This window comes from Mobula hypostoma, chromosome 7 (genome assembly GCF_963921235.1).
Source record: "Mobula hypostoma chromosome 7, sMobHyp1.1, whole genome shotgun sequence".
NCBI classification, from domain to species: domain Eukaryota; kingdom Metazoa; phylum Chordata; class Chondrichthyes; order Myliobatiformes; family Myliobatidae; genus Mobula; species Mobula hypostoma.
Window position 1 is genome coordinate 35,389,642 of NC_086103.1, and position 23,122 is coordinate 35,412,763.

General features: G+C 43.2%; 1 long non-coding RNA gene across 1 annotated transcript in view; it reads left to right on the top strand.

Annotated features, from left to right (window-relative positions):
- The window catches only part of LOC134349234 (uncharacterized), a 129,554-nt gene that overhangs the window by 42,918 nt on the left and 63,514 nt on the right, over positions 1-23,122 (top strand). The window contains exon 2 of the long non-coding RNA XR_010018615.1: positions 5,390-5,474. This is a non-coding gene — a long non-coding RNA (uncharacterized LOC134349234). The remainder of the gene's footprint in view (positions 1-5,389; positions 5,475-23,122) is intronic.

Below are 23,122 nucleotides of genomic sequence, written 5' to 3' on the forward strand. Positions count from 1 at the left end.
GAGGGATAAAGCAAAGAGCTAGGAGGTTGATTGGTGAAAGAGACAGAAGGCCATGGAAAAAGGAGGGGGAGGAACACCAGTGGGAGGCGATGGGTGGGCAAGGAGATAACGTGAGAGAGGGACAAGGGAGTGGGAAATGGTGAAAGGGGGGGCTAGAGGCATTACCAGAAGTTGGAGAAATTGATGTTCATGCCATCAGGTTGGAGGCTACCCAAACGGAATATAAGGTGTTTTTCCTCCAACCTAAGTGTAACCTTATCCGGACAGTGGATGCGGCCGTGGATAGACATATAGGAATGGGAAGCGGAATTAAAATAGGTGGCTACTGGGAGATCATGCTTGTTCTGGTGGACAGAGCGTAGATGCTCAGCAAAGTGGTCTCCCAATCTACGTCATGTCTCACCGATATACAAGAGGTCACACCAGGAGAACTGAACACAGTATATGACCCCAACAGACTCATAGGTGAAGTGTCGCCTCACCTGGAAGGACTGTTTGAGGCCCTGAATGGTAGTGAGGGAGGAGGTGTCAGGGCAGGTGAAGCACTTGTTCCACTTGCAAGGACAAGTGCCAGGAGGGAGATCAGTGAGGAGGAATGAATGGACAAGGGAGTTGCGTAGGGTGCAATCCCTGCTGAAAGCAGAAAGTGGTGGTATCCATTTGGGGGTGGCAGAAGTTTTGGAGAATTATGTGCTGGAAGCAGAGGCTGGTGGGGTGGTTGGTGAGGACAAGAGGAACCCTATCCCTGATAGGGTGGCAGGAAGATGGGGTAAGTGCAGCCGTGCATGCAATGAAAAAGATGCGGTTGAGGGCAGCATTGATGGTGGATGAAGGGAAGTCCCTTTCTTTGAAAAAGGAGGACATCTCCTTCGTTCTAGAAATAAGAAAAGCCTCATCCTGAGAGCTGATGCAGTGAAGACGGGTGAACTGAGAGAAGGGCGTTTTTACAAGTAGCAGGGTGGGGTGAGGTATAGTCCAGCTGGCTGAGAGAGTCCGTTGGTTGATAATAAACATCTGTGGATAAGCTGGCTCCAGAGATGGAGACAGTGAGATTGAGGAAGGGAAGTGTCGGAAATGGACCAGGTGAACTTGAGGGCCCGCTGGAAGTTGGAGGCAAAGCAGATAAAATTGACGAGTTCAGCACGGGTGCAGGAAGCAGCACCAATGCAGTCGTCAATGTAGCGTAGGCCCAAAACGTCGACTGTACTTTTTTTCCATAGATGCTGCCTGGCCTGCTGAGTTCCTCCAGCATTTTACGTGTGTTGCTTGGATCTCCAGCATCTGCAGATATTCTTTTGATTGTCAACACTGTCTGCATCAGAAACCAGAAAAGGAAATGTGATTGTGTATGATTGTGAAATATCAATGAGATAGAGGGTGATGACCTTTTGTGTGCAGTTTAAATTACTTTGTCTGCCAGTAGCAGAAGATCTGTGTGCACACACACCTTAGAATGTCTGGGGATGCACCTTAATCCTACTTGCCTAGGACTTTTCATGGCTGCTCCTGGCTTTCCTTATTCCCCTCTTTTGTTCTTTTCTGGCTTCAATTTGAAATTAAAAGAGTAACTTGTAAATAAATAGTGATGGCTGCAGAGCACTAGGCTACAAAAAGGTGAATTTTTCACGGCACACTCTGGTATACATCAGCCAAATGTAAGACAATGGGAGTATGGTGATTGGTCTACATCAAACCAGGCAACACTAGTTAAGTAACAGGCAGCATCTATGGAGGGAAATAAACCGTCATTGTTTTGTGCTGAGATCCTTTGCTGGTTCTCTACCAACACTGAAGTTTCTCTGAATCCGTAACACTTTTTATTTTGCATTTTGTTTTCTATCTTACTGCCTCAATGTACTTGAATGTAATGATCTGCCTGAATGGCACACAGACAAAAGCTTTTCACTACATTTTGGTACATGTGACAACAATAAACTAGTAGTAATATGTAATTCAGTGGGATGATTTATGAAATACAAAATATTGAAGCTATTGGAATTGTATTGAAAGTTCGTTCACATTAGTATTTAAAATATTTGATGCACTTTTAAGTTCAGAGAGACTTTGCTGAGAGGAGCTTCAAGAAAATGTCTACTTGTCGTGTTGAATAAAGGCTATCAGTAAGCTTCGAAGTCTTCTGAATTACTCTGTTCAGTCATAACAATGTCATTGGTTATTGCACATAATGGAAGCTGTGTACATAGAAACATAGAAAATAGGTGCAGGAGTCGGCCATTCGGCCCTTCGAGCCTGCACCGCCATTCAGTATGATCATGGCTGATCATCCAACTCAGTACCCTGTACCAGCCTTCCCCCCATACCCCCTGATCCCTTTAGCCACAAGGGCCATATCTAACTCCCTCTTAAATATAGCCAATGAATTGGCCTCAACTGTTTCCTGTGGCAGAGAATTCCACAGACATACATCTACTGATGCTTCTGGACACATCTTCAGTGATGTTCCTGGAATCATCGGGTGTTTCGGGTCTTTCAACATCATACAACCTCCTCCAGGTGACCCAGCCGGGGCTGATCAGACCCCAGCTTGTGTCCAGCTGGCTAGTTACTTATGACTCCATGGCTGCCCTCTTTTGAGCCACGGCCATCTTGAGGCCCTCTCTGCTGCATCGGTGGTACTGCAGATGGCTCTCCTCTTCCTCTCTCCCTCGAGGCCCTAACTAAAGAACGGGCTGCAAATACCCTACAACCAACCTCCACTGGGAGACACCTCGCTCTCCATCCAGCCTGCTGACAGTTGCTGACCAGTCCTGCATACTTGGAGAGCTTCCTTTCAATACTTGCTGCGAAATTCTTTAACCAATAGTGCTGTGGGAACTCTGGTGATGTATTTAATTTTTTAAAAAGAGATTTATAGTTTCTTTTTGGTATTAAGAGAATCGAGATATGGCTTCAGTGTTGGAGAGTTGCGCTAAGTCAGAAGATCAGACATGATCTTATTAAATGAAGAAGCAGGCATGAGACATTAAATGACTTCATGCAGTCATAAAATGTGAGGAAACAGAGTGAATGTGTTTGTGATACCACACTGAAAGTCTTTGTCAAAGGGGTAAAGTAGAATAGATGCCTTGTACCTATGCCCCATATTCAAAATTTGCATGACCCAATACACTTTCTCAAACCTTTGTGACCTCATCCTTACCAATTAACAATGACAAATGCATCTAGGATTGACAGAAATGACCATCACATGTATTATCTGGAGACAAAGGTGGTATAAGTTATGAAGATATAGGATAAAGGATGAAACAGATCTGACAATTCATCTACCAGTAGCAGTAGTTGGCAGGTAGGTGTAGCAAGTAATTAGAAAAGCAATTGGACTTTATTGCAAGAAGCACTAGGTACAAACAGGGACAAAACACTCAAATTAATATAGACGTACCGTGGAGAGTACTCTGACTGCATCACCATCTGGTATTGGTGGATTGGGCTACTGCACAGGATCGAAGTAAGCTGCAGAGTGTTGGAAAGTGTGTTAGCTTCTTCATGGGTACCGGCCTCCATAACATCCAAAACATCTTCGAGAAGTGATGCCTTAAAAGGGTGGTGTCCATCGTTAGGGACTCCCAGCACCCAGGACTCTCTTCTCATTGTCACTGTCTGGAAGGAGGTACAGAAGCCTAAAGGCACACATTCTGCAATTCAGGAACAGCTTCTTCTCCCCTGCAATCCAATTTCTGAATGGATATTGAAACGAAGAACACTAACTCTCTACTTTTTTATTTCTGTTTTGGCATTACTTAATTTAACTGTTTGATATATATATGGGTGTATGTTAGATTAGATTATTAGATTAGATTATGAGGACACTCAGTCCTCATTTATTGTCATTTAGAAATGCATGCATGCATTAAGAAATGATACAATGTTCCTCCAGAGTGATATCACAAAAAAACAGGACAAACCAAAGACTAACACTGACAAGACCACTTAATTATAACATATAGTTACAGCAGTGCAGAGCAATACCATAATTTGATAAAGAACAGACCATGGGAACGGTTAAAAATAAAGTCTCAAAGTTCCGATCGACTCCCGATACCCGACCCCAGCCGACTCTGAGTCCATCCGAAAACTTCGAGCCTCCGACCAGCCCTTCGACACCGAGCACCATCTCTGCCGAGCACTTCGACCCCGTCCCGGCCGCCAAGCAACAAGCAAAGCTGAAGATCCGGGGCCTTTCCCTCCGGAGATTCAGGATCACATAGTAACAGTGGCAGCGAAAAAGGGCATGTATTATACTTACTGTGATTCACAGTTTTTTTTTGTATATTATCATGTATTGCATTGTACTGCTGCCGCAAAGTCAATAAATTTTACAACATATCCCAGAGATATTAAATCTGATTCTGTTTCTGAAAAAGTCAAGGTTTCAGGACAAGACCCTTCATCAGAACTGGAAAGGAAGAAGGAAGAAGTCAGCTTAATGAAGAAGGCTTCTTCCACCTTCCTTTCCAGTCCTGATGACAGGCTCAACCTGACAATTCATCGTTTTATTCTCCTCTATAGATGCTGCTTGAACTACTGAGTTTCTCCAGCATTTTGTGTGTTGCTCTCAATTTGTAGCATCTGTAGAATATTTTGTGTACTAAGTATAAAGGTAGGAAAGATTTGTTGCAACTTTACAAAGATGCTGGTGACAGTTGCAGTTTTCATATTTAAGGATATTTTTCTGGTGTTGAAGGCAGTCAGAGAAGTGACCAGCTCAATGTAATGAAGGGGTTATTATGTATTAAGAAAAGTTGAACAGACTGGGACTACACTGAAAGGAGTAGAGAAAAATTACAGATGATATTGAAACATAAAAATTCTGAGCAGGATTGGCATGAGGAATTCAGAAGGGATGTTTCCTCCAGTGAGAATATCCAAATCTAGCAGGCATTGTTTCAGAATAAGAACTTTAAGGTTACTGTGAGGATTTTTTTCCTTGAATGTGGCAATTCTTTGGGAATTATCCACTACAGTGATTTCTGGATGTTAAGTCATTAAATATACTTAACATGGATGTGGGCAGATTGAAAATCAAGGATATCAAGGTATTAGACATTACTGTAAGGAAAAGTAGGCTGAAGTTGCTGATTGACTCCTTTTTCTTTTGTTGTTATCAGAGCAAAACAAAGTAAATTGGAGCCAGAAGGATTTTAAGATTTGATTTGAAAAGTAATCAGGTGAAGACATTCTGATTGTTATGTCGGAGATTTTTGGCTCAAAAGTTCTTCAATGCTTGTTATCACATATCTCAATGTTAATGCCATAGGCACAATAAGATAGGCATCCATTTCTATCCACCAGGATCTTAAAGACTTTTAATTGATTCTAAAATAAAAAAATGATGATTAAATAAAGGATTTTTTTTCTGCTTCCCCAGAAATATTGCAGAGATGTGAGTAATTGCAACATGATCAGAGCTCGTGGAAGGGCAGTCGTCCTCTACACTGTGCCCTATAATTAAGGTTAGTGGGTCCCTTACTACGGCCTGATGTTGTATAAATTGGAAGAGTGCTATTGTAACATTGAGCCCTTCAAGTAAAATGTTTCCATTTCTTCAGTTCCCTGCATCATCCCCACTGGCCCATCAATGTGAAAAGCCAGCTCTGGCACTCAATTTGGCTGAGGTAGTGGAAAACCAGACATCCAAGTTTGCATATATCTGTGTACCTAGCACAAAGTCTAAGTGAAGCAGACCTGGAAAGAATTCAAATTGTTCATAATCATTCCATCTATCCTGCCTTATCTTATAGTTTTAATACCGAGGGAGTGAAATAACCTATTCCTGTAACAATAAGTTACGTGAGCACAATAACAATTTTAAATATCAGTGCTTTACGATTATATGAGTTAGTCATGTTGGAGCATTTGACTTGAGTCTTTACAGGTCAAGGTTCATGAGCTTTTATTGTGTATTTAAAGGCTTATTTACTATTGAGGACAAAGTTGTTGTAATGTTGAAATAAAGTTTTGTTTCAGTAGTGAACTATAGGATGTTTACCAAATGCTTTCTCTGGTCTGAATCTTTTAATAAAATTAATAGTCAACAAATTGAATTAAAATGTCTAAATAGAGGACTATTTTTATATCTGTGTAATTTTTATTTAAAGGCAACTACACTGGCATCTCAATTAGCATGGGCCTGCAAAATGCTAATTTGTTATACAGGTTTCCCCTGCCCATCTGAAGGTAGAGCGTTCCTGTGAAACAGTTCGTAAGCCGAAATGTCGTAAAGCGAAGAAGCAATTACCATTTATTTATATGGGAAAATTTTGTGAGCGTTCGCAGACCCAAAAATAACCTACCAAATCATGCCAAGTAACACAAAACCTAAAATAACAGTAACATATAGTAAAAGCAGGAATAATATGATAAATACACAGCCTATATAAAGTAGAAATATTGTATGTACAGTGTAGTATCACTTACTGGAATTGGGAAGACGGCGCAGAGCACACTGATGATGGTGTGTTAGACTTGTCGGAGTTTGGGTGGTGCAGTGGCCCCCACCCTCCAGGCCGCCGATCGATACATTGCCGCTAAACATGCAGGGATCCAGCGGTAGCCGGAAGGCACACAGCACATCTTTAAGAAAAAAGCCAAAATAAACATGTTAATTAATTGGGTGCCGCCGGACACGTAATTGTCAGCCCAGATCAATGCTGATTGCTTCGCCTCTGATTTGGGCCGACATTTACGTCTGGGACAGCACCTAATCAATTAGCATGTTTATTTCAGCTTTTTTCTTAAAGATGTGCTGTGTGCCGCCCGGCTACAACTGCATTCTCCACGAATCGGTACAGTATCTGTCTGTGGCCCAAGGGTTGGGGTGGTGGGACACTGGGGTGTCATCTCGTCGTCTGTTTCCATTAGAGCAGGGAGCTCATCTTCTCCTATGACTGCCTGCCTCGATGTTGAAGGTCGAGGTTCATCGTCTGCTGTGGCTGATGTGGAAGGCTTGCTTGGCTGCTGAGCCTCGCGCATTTTTCTATCATACAGTTCTTTGTAAGGACTCAAACCATCTTGCAAATATCCCCTAAACCTACGTACCCTTTCAAAATTAAAGTCGTACTTTATCATTGCAGCGAAAATCTCACACAGTTGCTTCATGTTCATTTCGCTACTGCATTCGGTTTCGATTGTTATCCTTCCCTCTTCCAGTTGCATCAGCTCTTCATCTATCAGTTCTTGGTCATAGGATGCCAAAACCTCTTCAACATCTTCTTCGTCAACTTCCACAAGCCAAACTCGCTTTGTCCTTACTTCGTTCACCACGATCAAAACGCTTAATTATGTCTGGTTTTACGCTAAGTGTAACACCCTTACGAGCTCTTTCAGGCTTTTCCAATACCTCAGAACTCATCTTGCAAACAGCTGCTCAATGCAACGTGTTAAAGCAGTGCCGTTCTGAATCCGGGGGAGAGCGGCTGCTCGGGGCATGCGCTGCCTTTTATCGCGCGCTGATTTTTTTCCTAACAGTGAAAACACCTTCTGTTAGCGAAAATAGTGTACTAATGTAGGTCTTTCGTAACAGTGAGGTTTCGTAAAGCGAACGTTCGAAAAGTGGGGGACACCTGTAGTGGTCTTGGTCTGGGAGTCCAAACACTCAAGCATGCAGACCAAGGTACTTTAATAAAGGCATCTGCTTGGTCTGTACACAACTGATTTACCTGCTGCTTCCTGTAGAATGAAGGGAAAGTATTGGTCTAGTATTGTGAGACTACCAATTACTTTTCTAATACAATAGAGAAGAGCAAACAGGTAGAAATCAGCATGCAGTATACGCAGGTTGAAGTAAAACTGAGGTTGGGAAGCAGAGAGTGAGGGTGACCCTGACTTCCACAGTGAAAGTTGTTCAGGCACATGTGTGGGATTGCACTTGAGGTTTTAAAGGTCACGAATGTTATTGAGAATGCCTTGTGAAGACTTTGTGTAGAGATCGGTTTTTCAAAAATATGTACAACTGTGTGGCCTCCCTTAAAGACTGAGTAGACAAGCTGTTGGATGCTGAGCCTCATATGGCTCGCAGAGCATAGTCTATTGAGTGCCTAGGATACACCACCAGTGTATCCACAGAGGAGTGTGAAGCTAGATGAATAGGCATTGGAAGACAGTTGTGATTGCAGTAAGGAGTTTGAAGGTGCAAAGAGGCTAATATTTGAAGATGCAAAAGAAGGTTTGTGTTCTACGTAAGCAGTGTATAGAGCAAGCTGTGAATGCATTGAGTATTATCTATCAGTGAGCTTATCAATATAGGATTGGTATTATGAACTCTTGAACAAAGTTTTTTTTAATATTAATAAAAGCTGATTTCTCTGTGAGTGAACAGGTACTTGTCACTTTTCAGACCTAGCTTGTTGAAGATCTTGCTGATTTGAGGAACTGCACTGCTGTTTTTTGGGCAGATTTCACTTAAGAGAAAGAGGGCTAGTCAACAGGAAAATCTCATTAAAGAGTAAGCATCCGTAAATGGATTCCAACTAAGGCTATGACACTAAGAAAATGCACAAAATGCCTTTGCATTTATGTTATGTTCAATGTCAGAACACTAATATTTTTGGCTTTGTGCATAAACATTTCAAGGACCTCATTTATTTATTTAGAAATCCAACGCAGAGTGGGCCCTTCTGGCCTTTCAAGTCATGCCACCCCAGTCTAACCTTAACCTAATCACAGCATAATTTAACATGCCCAATTGATCTTTGGACTGTGGAGGAAACCAGAGGACCTGGGGAAAACACACACATTCCATACAGAGACTCCTTACAGAGGATACTAGAGTTAACTTCTGTGATACCATGGGCACCCAGTTGTATGTGAAAGATCCTTAACAATATTTGAAGAAGAGCAGAGGAGTTATTCTTACTGCTGTGGTTGGTATTTATTTATCTATCTATATTATTAAAACAGATTGGTCATTGGCAACACGCTGGAGGAACTCAGCAGGTCGGGGAGCATCCGTGGAAAAGATCGGTCGACGTTTCGGGCCGGAACCCTTCGTCAAGACCGAAACGTCGACCGATCTTTTCCACAGCTGCTGCCTGACCTGCTGAGTTCCTCCAGTGTGTTGTGAGTGTTGCTTTGACCCCAGCACCTGCAGATTATTTTGTGTTTGGTCATTGGCAATTTGTTTTTGGGGAAACTTCCTAGTGGCAAATTTACATCCATATTTCCTAAAAGCTCTAACAACACTAAAAAAAAGTAATTTGTTGTTTGTAATGTGTCTTGAAACATTATGAAGGACATAAATATTGAAATAGAAGAATTTCCTTATTTCTTGTTTTTATTATTTTCCAGTATATTTGTAAGTAAAGATTTTGGGCAGCACTTTCTGCTGTCTACTGTAATCTCCAACGTTTGTCAATTTCAATACAAAATTCACTGAAGTGCAGTTGTATACTTTGGTCCTACTCTATGTTGTACGCTGCTGATTAGAAGCAAGCTGGCTGCACAGAATATTGTATGGAACTCTCTTCAATAAGATGATGGGAATCCATTAGGATGGCATTATGATTTTTAATGGACTTTAAGCTAATTATTGTGCTAGTTAAACAAAAGATTGAATGGCAATAATAAAATTTCAAATAAGGTTAGTAAATATGTAACACAAGTTCATTCTAGAGTTGTAATGAAATAAATACCTGTAGATAAGTGGGAATAAGGTCACAGGGCATTCCAGTAAATGGTGAGAAGATAACCTTTGGCACCTTCTAACTGAGTTGGATTGCGTTTGGTGCCAGAAAAGTGACTAAGTCTCTGTTCTCCCTGCCGATGTAGGTGCTGTGGCAGAAACACGTGTGAATCCAGCAGATGGACTGCAGGTTGAACATATTACCTTAAAGCAAGGGCTCCCAACGTGAGGTCCACAGACCCCATCCTTAATGTTACTGGTCCATGGCATAAAAAAGGTTGGGAGCCCCTACCTTAAAACCTAATATCCCACACCACCATGTTCAATATCATCCACTTCACTTCAATCACTTGGTTGACGAAACAACCAGTAGAACCCTAATCACTGCAGTTCAGCAACACTATACCATTACTTTGGTGTTTCACTGAAATGGACTTAAGTTTTTTTTTGGTTCTAATTAGGTTCTTTTATGTAAAAATTGTGTATAATTTGTGTTTATTTTTTGTGAATGCTGCTATGTGCCTGTAATACTGCTGCAAACAAGTTTTTCTTTGCATTTATTCACACAGTACTTGTGCATATGAGAATAAACTGAATTTTGACCTAGAAATCTATGGGTTGCTGAGAGGCACGGAGCAAAGCAGCAGCATCCATCATGTCCAACAGGAGGCAGTGAGAGAGACTGCATGATCTGCAATGGTCTTAGAATACATGGAGCAGGTGCTCTCAGACCCCAGCAATGGTCTGCATTTGCTATCCAGGCCAGGGTGAAAACCTGAGCCCAACTCTTTGGTGCCACTTGCTGAAGCCTGCCCAACACCAGGTCTCATAGGCTAAGTCTCTACCACAGGCTTTGAGCACTTCATTTGTAATAAATTTTCCAGCACAGTGCCAAGGAGGACAGGGTTATTTTCAGTTCGGGCAGCACAGCAGACTTGGCACACAAACCGAGTGGCACTTCTCTTGAAAGTATAGGGTAGTCATATCTGTGAGTGTTTTGGACTTAGATCTATAATGCTATAATGAATCATTGTTTTGTGGGCAAATACTAAATGGGTAACATTGTATTTAAAACTATGGTCTCATGAGAACAAATCGCAGTAATGTGGTAATACACTGCAGAACAAAGAATTGTCTCAGTATTAAATGTCTAGAGGACGGGCAATGGTAATGGAAAAGTAATCGTGAGAAATAAACAGAATAACTAAAAGATGAACGTGGGGCAAAGCTGTATTTTCTTCATTGCTCACTGGAAATCTCATGAAAGTTGATCTGCTTTATATTTGGTACAAGTTATAGCAAGAAATCACCTCATTTGTTTTAGTGGAAAAGGTTAATCACTAAAGTACTGCTACTGTAAATTGCAAATATCCAACTATAATCCTGCTGTGGCAATTTGACAATCTGACTTCATCTTTGAAAAAAAATTTAGAATTAAGAGTTGTGTCAGGGTTTAAGTGTATAGATTCAATCAAAAAGCATCAAACTGGAATTTAAAGTGTCAGTGAAAATAATGGGCCAGTTGAAGGATGATTATTTCTTCCCTTTTTTCCTTGTCTTCTTTTCCTTGGGTTCAAAATTACTTCCACAGCTGTGTTATGCATTTAAAGTAGTTGATGAGGCTAATTACGAAACTGCAGGCTTTTCCACTCATGGGGCATTTGGTGGCTAATGGACCAGGTGTGTTGGTGGTTTATAAAATCTGTTGGCTCGGTAAGTTGGTTTATTATTGTCACTTACACTCGGGTACAGTGAAGCCTCGCTCGCCATCCACACAGATCAATTCATTACAGTGGTGTGTTGAGGTATTAAAAGATGAAACAAGATCAGGAGATAAGAATAAATTATTACAATACAGGGAAAGTGCAGTGAAGGTGGATAGTAAGGTGCAAGATTACTAAGAGGTAGAATGTGAGGTCAAGAGTCCATCTTTCCAATGTTGTGAGATACATCTTTTCGCCATTAAAGTAAGAAATGCAATCATTCTACGGGCTGAAGGGGAAAGATTACTGGAAATTTTAGGTAGTCCAAAGATAGCAGTAATAGGGTGAGGAGAGATATCTATATTCAATACTTGTATTGAACATTAAGCTGTTGTATGCACTGAATATTCAATATTCAGTGCATACAACAGTTTAATGCTCCAACCACCTTTTTTTGGTTTTCTCAGACGATATTATGCTTGAACTTGGAGAAAATTAGAAGCAATCTTTATGACTCCTCATTTAAATTTGAACAGACTTGGAGATCTTTTATTCAATATTTTCATTTAATGTAATATATACCCTTCTTGTTTTTTTTTACTGTTTTTAATGGAGGTCAGGATTGAGGACGTGATTTTAAGTTTTTTAACTCTGTTTGGTTTCAAGTTAGCCCATTGCTTTGCTTTGCTTTTAGTTAGTTGCACGGTGGGGTTTTTTTTGGGGTTTTTTTTTCCTTTTCTCTATTGATATATATATAAATTAGTATACTATTATGTTACCTTGGTATGTTATGTTTAAATTACATTGTTTGTAGTATTTTTTTTGTATTAATATCTTCTGTAATTTTATTATATTCTAACAGTGTATTAGTGTCTATATGGCTTACCTTTTTGTATACTTATTCAATAAAAAGATTTAAAAAGGAAAGAGTCCATCTTGCAGTTCCAGGAAATCAGAATTAGGTTTAATATCATTGGGAAGTGTTGTGAAATTTATTGACTTGCACAGCTGTACATTACAATACATAATGAAAACTATAAGTTACAATGGAAGTGTGTATGTGTGTGTATGTATATGTGTGTGTATATATATATATATATATATATTATAAAGGACAATTAAATTAAGTAAGTGGTGCAAAAAAAGTGAAGGAAAATAGTGAGGTGGTGTTCATGGGTTCATTGCCAATTCAGAAATCAGATGGTGGAGGAGGAGGAGCTGTAACTGAAATGTTCAGTGTGTCTTCATGCTCCTGCACCACCTCCTTGATGGTAGCATGTCCTGAGGTCCTCAATAACGGATGCTGCCTTTTTGAGACATCGCTTTTTGAAGGTGTCCTGGATGCTGGTGAGACTAGTGCCCATGATGGAGCCTTTCATAGTCTTACAACAATAGAGTTGAAGCTATCCTTGAGCTGATTAAAGATCTGTGCTGATCAACTGGCTGGAGTTATTCTCTTTAACCTCTCACTTCTGCAGTCTGAGGGTTCTCACCTGCTTCAAGCAGGTTTCATTGTAGTGGTGCCTAAGAAGAATGTGGTGACTTGCATCAATGACTAACACTTACATCCACAGTGATGAAATGTATTGAGAGGTTGGTGACAAAACCTTTCAACTCCTGTCTGAGAAGCAACTTGGATCGACTTCAATTTGCCTATCAGCGCAACAGGTCTACAGCACATGCCCTTTCATTGACTGCTCACTCAATCCTGGAATACCTGGACAGGAAAAGTGCATACAACAGAATGCTCTATATCAATGACTGCTTGGCATTCAATGCTATCATCCCCTCAAAACTAATCAATAGGCTTCAAGACTTTGGCTTCAACTCAATACCTCCTTATACAATTGAATCCTGGATTTCCTCACTGGCAGGCCCCAGTCAGTTCGAATTGATAACATCTCCCCCAAAATCTTCATCAGCACGGGTGTATGACAAGGCTGTGTGCTTAGCCCCCTGCTCTACTTGCTTTGCACTTACGACTGTGAGGTTAAGCACAGCTCCAATGCCGCCTTCAAGTTTGTTGATGACACCACTGTCAAAGGTGGTGATGAATCAACATGTAGGAGGGAGTCTGAAAATCTGGCTGAGTGGTGCCATAACAACAACCTCTTACTCAGTGTCAGCAAGACCAATGAGCTGGTTATTGACTTCCGCAGAAGGAAAGCAGAGGTCCATGAGCCACCCATCATTGGAGGATCAAAGGTAGAGAGGGTCAGCAATTGTAAATTCCTTCCTTGTTGCATACACCTGTTAGAGTGCATTCTCCATTTATCTTATAAGGTAACCGTAGCCTTCGGCCAGGAGCAGATGTTATCAGGTGGTTCCCAACCTTCACCGAGTGTTTCAACCCTTAATCACGACACTCTCCAGTTGGTGGGCCGGCAGTGGTGGCCAAATCACTGCCCATCTGTTCCTGGCTTCCAGCTTCCCTCCTCTCACCTACTCCAAATCCAACAAGAGGCTCGTTCTGCCTCTTCCCCTATTCTACCAGCTGCTTGTTTTTTGCTCCTTTCGTCCAGGCCCAGATCTGACAACAACCGCCATGCTGATTTGGCTGGGAAACCTCTGCAGCCGATCTCCACAGGGAAAAACCATGCCTGCCATCCCTTGTCTTTACACACCTGCACTAAGGGCTGCTACTTCAAGACCTTTCTCTCGTGAGCCTCTTCCTATCGCTCCTCCCATGGCACAGTCAGCTCAACCAGAATTATTTTCTTGTCTTCAGTTGACCACGGTACAATGTCCAGGCGTAGGGCTGTGTGCACCACATCCAGGAACTGCACCTCCTTCCCACATCAACCCACATCTCCCAGGACCTGGCCGTTAGCAGCAGATTGGGCTTTGGTTGTTTGGTTACGAAAGGCCTCGCTCCCTCTTTGATGAAGGTGATGGCCTTCCTCAAATCTGTGCCAGCCGTCCTCTTCTTGCATCTCTCCTGCTCTAGTGTGTCAACAAGAGCCAGAAGCACCTTATCATGGTGCCACCTATACCGTCCTTGAGTTAGAGCTGTTTTGCATCCGGACAGTATATGAGCCAGTGTCCCCTTTTGACCACAGAGCTTACAGTTCGGGTCCTCTCTCATCCCCCATGTGTACAGATGTAATATTGAAGGAAGGGTGTCATACACAGATCGCAAGAGGAAGGAAATACAGAAGGGCTCCAGTCTCCATACTCTGCCCATGAGATCTTGCGCTTAGGCAGATCCCATTTTGTCCAGGCACCCTGGGACCCTTGTTCCACTGCCTTTGAAATCCGCTTCTCTTCCTCACGGATCCGTACTTCTGCCTGTATCATGTCTTGCCTGTTCCTTACACTTGCGTTTCCCCACTTCTGGAAGTGAACTGAGCTGAGGCCTTGCTGCCCAATGCAAGGGTTGCCGATGATATCTCGCAGCTTCAGAGAACACACTGCTTCCTCCACAGCTGCGTTGGCTGCCCACTTGTGCCCAGATCTGGTTGTAACACCTGCTTGCTTTACCAGGACATCACTGGAATCTCTCAAGCTTAATAAGGCTCTGCATCTTGCCACCTTGAATTCCTCCACAACAGATGACAGGGGATTCCTCCATAGTTGCCCAGAACGAATGTAGAGGCCCACTGAAGAGAAGCTTGGGGGATCTCCCAACCATCTCCGCAGGTGCTTGTTGGTTTTCCTCATCACTGGAGGATCAGAGGTGGAGGGGGTCAGCAATTGTAAATTCCTCAGTGTTAATATTTCAGTGGACTCTACCCAGCACATAAGTGCAATTACGAAGACAGCACAGCAGCAACTCTACTTCGTTAAGAGTTTGCAAAGAATTTGCTTTGAATTTTGAACTTTGGTATATGCTTGCAAACTCCCACTGCCCAGGACGTACTCTTTTCTCATTGTTACCATCAGGAAGGAGGTACAGATGCCTGAAGGCACACACTCAGCGATTCAGGAATAGTTTCTTCCCCTCTGCCCTTTGATTTTTTACTCAGAGAGTGGTTGGCGCGTGGAATGCACTGCCTGAGTCAGTGGTGGAGGCAGATACACTAGTGAAATTTAAGAGACTACTAGACAGTATATGGAGGAATCTGCTGGGGGCTTATATGGGAGGCAGGGTTTGAGGGTCGGCACAACATTGTGGGCTGAAGGGCCTGTACTGTGCTGTACTATTCTATTTCTAAATGGACATTGAACCTATAAACACTAGCTCACTACTTTTTATTTCTGATTTTTGCACTACTTATTTTAACTTAACTATTTAGTTTTATTTTTTTTCTTCTCTATACTTATTTATAGTTAACAACTAATATAAAGTTAAAACATTTCGTGACGTATGCCAATGATATTAAATCTGCTTCTGATTCTGAACTTTTGTATCTCTTACCCAATGGGAAGGAAGGAGAGAGAATATCTGGGGTGGGTAGAGTCTTTGATTATGCTGGCTGCTTTACTGAGGTAGTGAGGTATCGACAGTCCATGGATATGAGGCTGGTTTCTGTGATGTGCTGATCTATGTCCACAACGCTGCGGTTTCTTGTAGTCATGAGCAGAGCAGCTGTCAAGCAATGATGCATCCAGATAGGATGCTTTCTATGATGCATTAATAAATATTGATGAGAGTTGAAGGGGTCATGCCAAATTTCTTTATCCTCCAGAGGAAGTAGATGCATTGGTGAGATTTCTTGGCTGTGGCATCACTGACCTGTTCTTTTGTTTTGAGGGAAAGGTTATTGTCATGACACCATGTTACTCGGCTCGCTACCTCCTCCTGGTACTCCAACTTACCGTTATTTGATATATAACCTACAATGGTGGCATCATCTGCAAACTTGTAAATCAAGTATGAGCAGAATCTGGTGACACATTTGGGAGTGTGTAGAGCAATTGTGGTAGAGGTGTTGCTGCCTATTCTTACTGATGGTGTTCTGTTGGTCAGGAAGTCAAGGCTCCAGTTACAAAGAGAGGTGTTGAGTCTGAGGCAATCCACATATCTATCTATCTGTCTATCTATCTGTCTATCTATCTATCTATCTATCTCTCTGTCTCTGTCTCTGTCTCTCTGTGTCTCCCCCCCTCCCCCACTCCTCAGAAAGGAACAGCGTGTGCGTGAGTGGATTTTAGGCAAGTAGGGGGTTGCACAGGTCCAGACCCACTCTCTCTACATCCCCTCCCGGATCCAGCGGTATGGTGGGGTCCAAGAGGGCTGGGGAAAGTTCTGTTGCAGTGAATGGCCAGACCAAGCTTCGATGCAAGGGATGCCCTTTCCGCGCTTCACGGTACGTGTTTGCTAGATGGCCATTGACCCTACGAGAGGGTTCATCCGCCCTTTGGCAGGTCTTGTTTTTCATCCTGCAGGGTGTCTAGCCACCCTCCTCAGCAGGCAAGCCTGGTGGGGGAGCCGGTTTAGTCGCCAACCACCCGACCATGCGACAGGTAGTACTGGGTTACGTGGTACCAGTAGCACTCAGACGAGTCACCTGACCTTCCACTATTAATGCAAGGTCAGTGTGAGCTTGTGATGTGTGCCTCTCAAAACTATAAGCAGTGTTTTGCTGTTGAAGTTGGTACTGTATTGTAAATATTGTAACATGAGCTTTTTGGAATATGCAAAAGGGGTTTTTATGGAAACTACTTCATCTGTGCCTGTTCTCCTCTTTCCTGAATCTCATCAATTGATTTTTACTTAATGTATCCTGACACATTGCCTTCCCCTACCCCCCACCCTCCACCCCCCACCCCAGTGTCCATTCAGACATTTAGAAGTGCGACCACACAATAATCAGGAGCCTTGCTCCACCTTGTAGGTAGCCATACCATTGAATCAGCCACTTTAATTGTGCTCTCTGGAATCTCCTCAATCTCCTATTCCACACACACAAGCCTTCCGAAAATCAATCTTGTGCTTAAGCTGGTGACTAAACTTACCAGTCTATCACATAAATAATGAATATTTTGTCCTACCTTTCACTTAGAAAGGTTGGTTTTTTTTTTCTGTTAAACATCTCATACACATGGAAATTGTTTTTCATGTCTAATTGGACAATATTGATTGTTTTGGCAATCAAGTATTAAGAAGCCTGACATTAGTTTTGACTTCATCAATAACAAAGGAAAATAATATTCCATACTTAAGCTTTATTATTCAAAACTGCAATTATACAAAATGAGGGATTTTATCTTAAATATTGAATCTTTTCCACAGGATGTAGCAATTGGTGACCTGTTTGCTATATTGTGGTGCTAAGGCGTCTGTGTTGAAATAAAGCCCAGGCATGCACTGTACCCTGTATACAAACAAAAAAAAATTATATTTGCTACCTACACACTAGATCTTGAAAGGTAGCACTTTTCTCCTACTTCAGCATATATAACTTTTATATTTAATCATATCCAATCATCAAACATCTTAGTTAAATTTTCCAGTTTAATTAGTCATTCGAAAATTAGTAGATATGGAATCATGCAAACTTAGTTACTTTCTAAACATTATTGACATAAAGAGAAAAATAGCTTTGATTATTAAGCTATTAACAAAATATGGAGGTAGAGGTAGTTAATTTTCTTCGATTTATCTGGTCAAGCTGAAGTCCTGAAATAATTTACCATGACAGGAAGAAAGATGAGGTCTGTCTAGAGTGCACAAATAAAACATTTTACACTGCGCCACTCCCTTTTTAAAGTGGAACCCTTCAAACAACCTTCAGTTATTAGGTGAGGACAAGCCCAGCATGATTTTTGTTTCTTGATAGGTTTCACAAGATCTGCATTGCTTTTCTTCTGTGTTGCTGAAAGAAATATGATCTCTGTACACTTAAATACAAACATTCAAGCATCCTACAGTAAATTTGGTGAGGGTTCAGAAGAGGTTTGACTGGATCCCCTGCCTGAACGAGCTATAAAGAGAGATTGGCGTTGCTTTCTCTGGCAGAAGCATACAATATTGAGAGGTATAGGTAGGTTGGACAGTGAGAATCTTCCAGGGTAGAAAAGTACCCTACTAGAAGCAGAGAAACCCTCTTAGAGGAAAAAGCTTTATGCTAAAGCATTGTGACAATGCACATGGAAGCTTAACATCAGACAATTCAGCAAATTCCTTCTCCCAACATCTGGGAGGACTCCTTTTTACACAGAACATTAGCCAGTGATCCAAAACCATACATCTGTCCATCCAGGGACCTGATAAGTCTCAGCTATGATATCACTCAAATAGCTTGTCCGTCACTATGTGTTGCTGGATCCTGCTCACAGCACCAAAGCGTAATGGGCTGGGTTGATCACATCCAAGCAATTTGAGTGTCCAGGAAATGTGGTAACAAGCGCACAAGCACAACAATGTAACTTAAATCTAATTTATTATCATAAAAGAGAAAGCACAAATAAACTACACTAAATACTTTGTAGTAATTTACAAAGATTTCAGGGCTCATGATTCTTCATCTCCACTTGATTGCTGCTGTCGTCGGGGGTCTTGATGGTCGCTATTGTTGGGGAACTCTGAATTCTGACTTGTGAATTCCCCCTGGGTCTGCCCTAGGCACTGATGGCAATCCCTCTGTCTAGGTGAAGGAAAGGTGCCCCAATAAATATGGGTTCAATCCACAAGCGAAGTGAGACACACAGAGACAGACAAACTATTTGATCTCTTTTTTTCATTCTCATGCCACTAACTCAGCATGGTTTCTTTCATTCAAACAACTCATGTTCATCGACAGACAAACTGATGCCATTGTGCCCGAGGCCAGAAAGAATCCAACAACTTCTAGCAAACATTTAACAAACTTCTAGTGTCTAACTTGTGCAGACACCTTGTACACTGCAAGGTCACAAAGAGTTAAATTGTCACTTGGAAATGTTCAGATATTCATCTAATATATTTAATACGCAACAACACACATGCTGCTGGGGTGGTGATGGAAGAAGACATGAGTGTACTTCTCTGTGTTTGAAATTTATGGGTAGTAGATCCCATGGGATCTTATATAGGTTATAAGAATACAGCTGTAATTTTTTCTAATCAGATGATCACATTAATACATAGTGGGGAAAAAAATGTGAGTTTTCATTATTTTCAATACCTTTGCTCCATGTACATTGACTACATGGGTGTTGAGTGTTAGAGGTAGAAAGGTAATACTTGTATCAGTACAAAGAACTTCATCACAATATTATCAGTCAAGTGGTATCATCAAACGTTAAATCAGTGAGATAGACTGTTATGAAGAATTGAAGAATTTCTCATCATGATTCTCTTCAGTTCGTAGCTTGAATGCAACTGAGCTGCAAACCCATAAGTACGTTTGTAATTGAATATAGAGCAATGAGAAAGACAGATTAATTTTTTTCATTGACTTTCAAACCTTTAATGATTTTAAGTTTGGCATAAGAGTGAGGGTTTCTTGTACCACTGAATGGATTTTTTTAAATTTCAAAATATACTTTATTCAAAAATAAAATTATATACAATAAACCATTCAATAACTTTCCATCCTTTACATATGTTCCCATTATGGTCTGTACATATCCATACTTTTGGCCACCCATGTGGCACTCCATTGGTTCACCTTACCACATCATTGTTGAGGTGTATACTCCCCGCTACCCGACCCCTCCCACTCCCACAGGAGAAGAACCCTAATCTGTGGTCCTTCCCCACCGGGCCCTTGCAGTGGCTGCACCAAGTTTCAGTGTGTCCCTCAGCACGTACTCCTGCAGCCGAGAATGTCCCAGTCAGCAGCATTCTGCCACGGACATCTCCATGTGCTGGTAGATCATCAAGATTCGGGCCGACCAAAGAGCATCTTTCACCGAGTTGATGATCTGCCAGCAACACCGGATGTTGGTCTCAGTGTGCATCCCCGGGAACAGCCGGTAGATCAGAGAGTCCTCTGTTTCGCAGCTGCTGGGGGTGAAACGTGACACCAGCCCATCCATCCTCCTCCACACGCTCTCTGCAAACTGACAGTGTGCAAAGAGATGGGTCACAGACTCCTCCTCACTGCAGTTCTCCCATAGGCAGCAGGGTGTGGAGACGACGTCCCGGGCGTACAGGAGGGATCTGTCGGGGAGGGCCCCTCTCAGCGCCAGCCAGGAAAGGTCCTGGTGCCTGTTGGTGAGGTCTGGCGATGAGGCATTTTGCCAGATGAAATGGACGGTCTGCTCAGGGAACCACCCCACTGTGTCCATCACGTCCTTCTCCTGCAGTGCCTGCAGGACATTACGTCCTGACCACTGCTTGATGACCCTGTGGTCAAAGGCGTTCTCCTGGAAGAACTTTTCCACAGAGGACAAGTATGGCGGCAACGACCAGCTGACTGGGGCGTTGCGCAGGAGTGGGGCCAGACCCATCCTTCGTAGCCAAGGCGACAGGTAGAACCTGGGCACATAGTGATACTTGGTGCCCACACACCTGGGTTCTACACACAACCTGATGCAGCCACACACGAAGCTGGCCATCAGGGTGAGGGTGACATTGGGGACGTTCTTGCCCCCATTGTCCAGGGACTTGTGCATGATGGTCCATCTGACCCGCTCCATCTTGGATCCCCAGACGAATCTGAAGACAGCTCGGGTGATTTCCGAGCTGTAGGAGTGGTGGACGGGTCACACCTGCGCCAAGTACAGCAGCACTGAGAGCACCTCACACCTGATGACCAGGTTCTTGCCTGTTGTTGACAGGGAGTGCCCCCTCCACAGTCTCAGTGTTGGTTTCACCTTGGCAGTCCACTCCTGCCAGTTCTTGTTGCACGCCTTGGCCCCTCCGAACCAGATCCCCAACACCTTCACGTGATCAGACCTGGTGGTGAAGGGGACACTGGATCGGTCGGGCCAGTTGCCGAAGAGCATGGCTTTGCTCTTCGCGCAGTTGACCTTGGCCCCTAACGCTAGCTCAAACTGTTCACAGATGCCAATCAACCTGCGAACTGACCTCATATCAGAGCAGAAGACGGTGACGTCGTCCATGTACAGGGAGGTTTTTCACTTGGGTCCCTCCACTGCCTGGCAGCGTCACCCCTCTTATGCGCTCATCCCTCCTGATGGTTTCAGCAAAGGGGTCAATGCAGCACACAAACAAGACAGGGGAGAGGGGACAGCCCTGCCTGACTCCAGACCTGATGGGAAAGCTGTCTGTGTCCCACCCGTTGACCTGGACTGCACTACGGATGTCTGTGTAGAGCAGTCTGATCCAATTCCGGATTCCCTCCCCAAATCCCATTTTAGAGAGCACGTTCACCATGTACATGTGCGATATCCTGTCAAAGGCTTTCTCCTGGTCCAAGCTGACCAGGCAGGCGTTCACCCCCGTGTCCTGCATATAGGCGATGGTGTCCCTCAGCAGCGCGAGGCTGTCTGAGATCTTCCTGCCCGGTACAGCACAGGTTTCGTCCAGGAGGATCACCTGTCCCAGAGCAGATTTGACCCTGTTGGCGATAGCCGTGGACAGGATCTTGTAATCCACATTCAGGAGAGAGATGGGCCTCCAATTTCTAATGTCCTCCCTTTCCCCCTTCTGCTTGTAGATGAGGGTGATGATGCCCTTCCTCATGGACTCAGACATACTGCCGGCCAGAAGCATAGCATTGTACACTTCCAGCAGGTCTGGGCCCATCCAGTTCCACAGAGCCGAGTACAACTCAGCCGGTAAGCTGTCACTTCCGGGAGTCCTACTCGACTCAAAAGAATGGATGGAGCCTGTCAGCTCGTCCAGGGTCAGTGGCTGATTCCAGACTCTCCAGAATCTTGGAGGATTTGGCGGCGAGGTGCTGGGCTTGCCGGCTCTTCACCTCTCGCAATTCCTCCCTGACATCCTCCCCCTTCGACTGCAGAAGGAGAAGTTGCTGCAACTCTGTCTGGAGTTTACACAGTTCCCTCTGCTCCTGCCTTGCTTTCTGGATCCCCTTGCGCATGAAGGACCTCTTGATGTTCTCTTGGTGGCTTCCCATCAGTGAACAGGGGAACCAAAGAAGGCTTTCAAGGTTCTCCAACCTGTGTACTCCCTCTTTAGTTCCTCGATGTTCTCTGGGGTCAGCAGCTTTACGTTCAGCTTCCATGTCCCCCTGCCTGCGTTCCGGTCCTCCCGTAAGTGACAGGTGGCTCGCAGAAGGCAGTGGTCAGAGAAGAAGAAGAAGGCGTGACATCAGTGGATCTGACCGCAGGGACTCTGAGAGGAAGAGGAAGTCGATCCGGGAGCGGGCTGAGCCATCCGATCATGTCCAGGTGGCTTGTGGCTGTGCTCCACCTGTGGGGGTGCCAAAGGCGTCGCACAGAATTGTAACAGACAGGCAGGTCATTACTTGTAAGGCGATGGTTTGGTGTGAATGCTTCCAGCATTGCTATTAAAATAGCTTCACTGAAAATTGCAGAGGGGTTTTCGCATAGGTCATTAGCACCAACAGTTTTAAGTTTGCAGTAGTATTATAATGTTCCACAACACTAGGATTCAGTAAAATTTGATGGCTGACCTCATCTTCGTTCTCGACTCAATGTTGCTATCTGATTCCATAATCCTTGGTGCCCCTGCAATCTAAAAATCCTGCCTCAACCTTAAGCATATCTAATGATCAGCTAAATGATAAACATTCTCATCATTCTGATGGTTGAAGTTGTTCAATATCTCAGTCTTAAGGGGTTAATAAAATGTACTGATGAGATCAGTGTAGTTGACAAATCTCCCTGGATTTCAGTAAGGCCTTTGATGAGATCCCACATGAGATATTGTTCCAATAACGTTCAATGCCATAGGATCAAAGGAAAGTTGACAAATTCAATTCAAAGTTTACTTTGTAATAGGAAGCGGGGGTAATGGTGG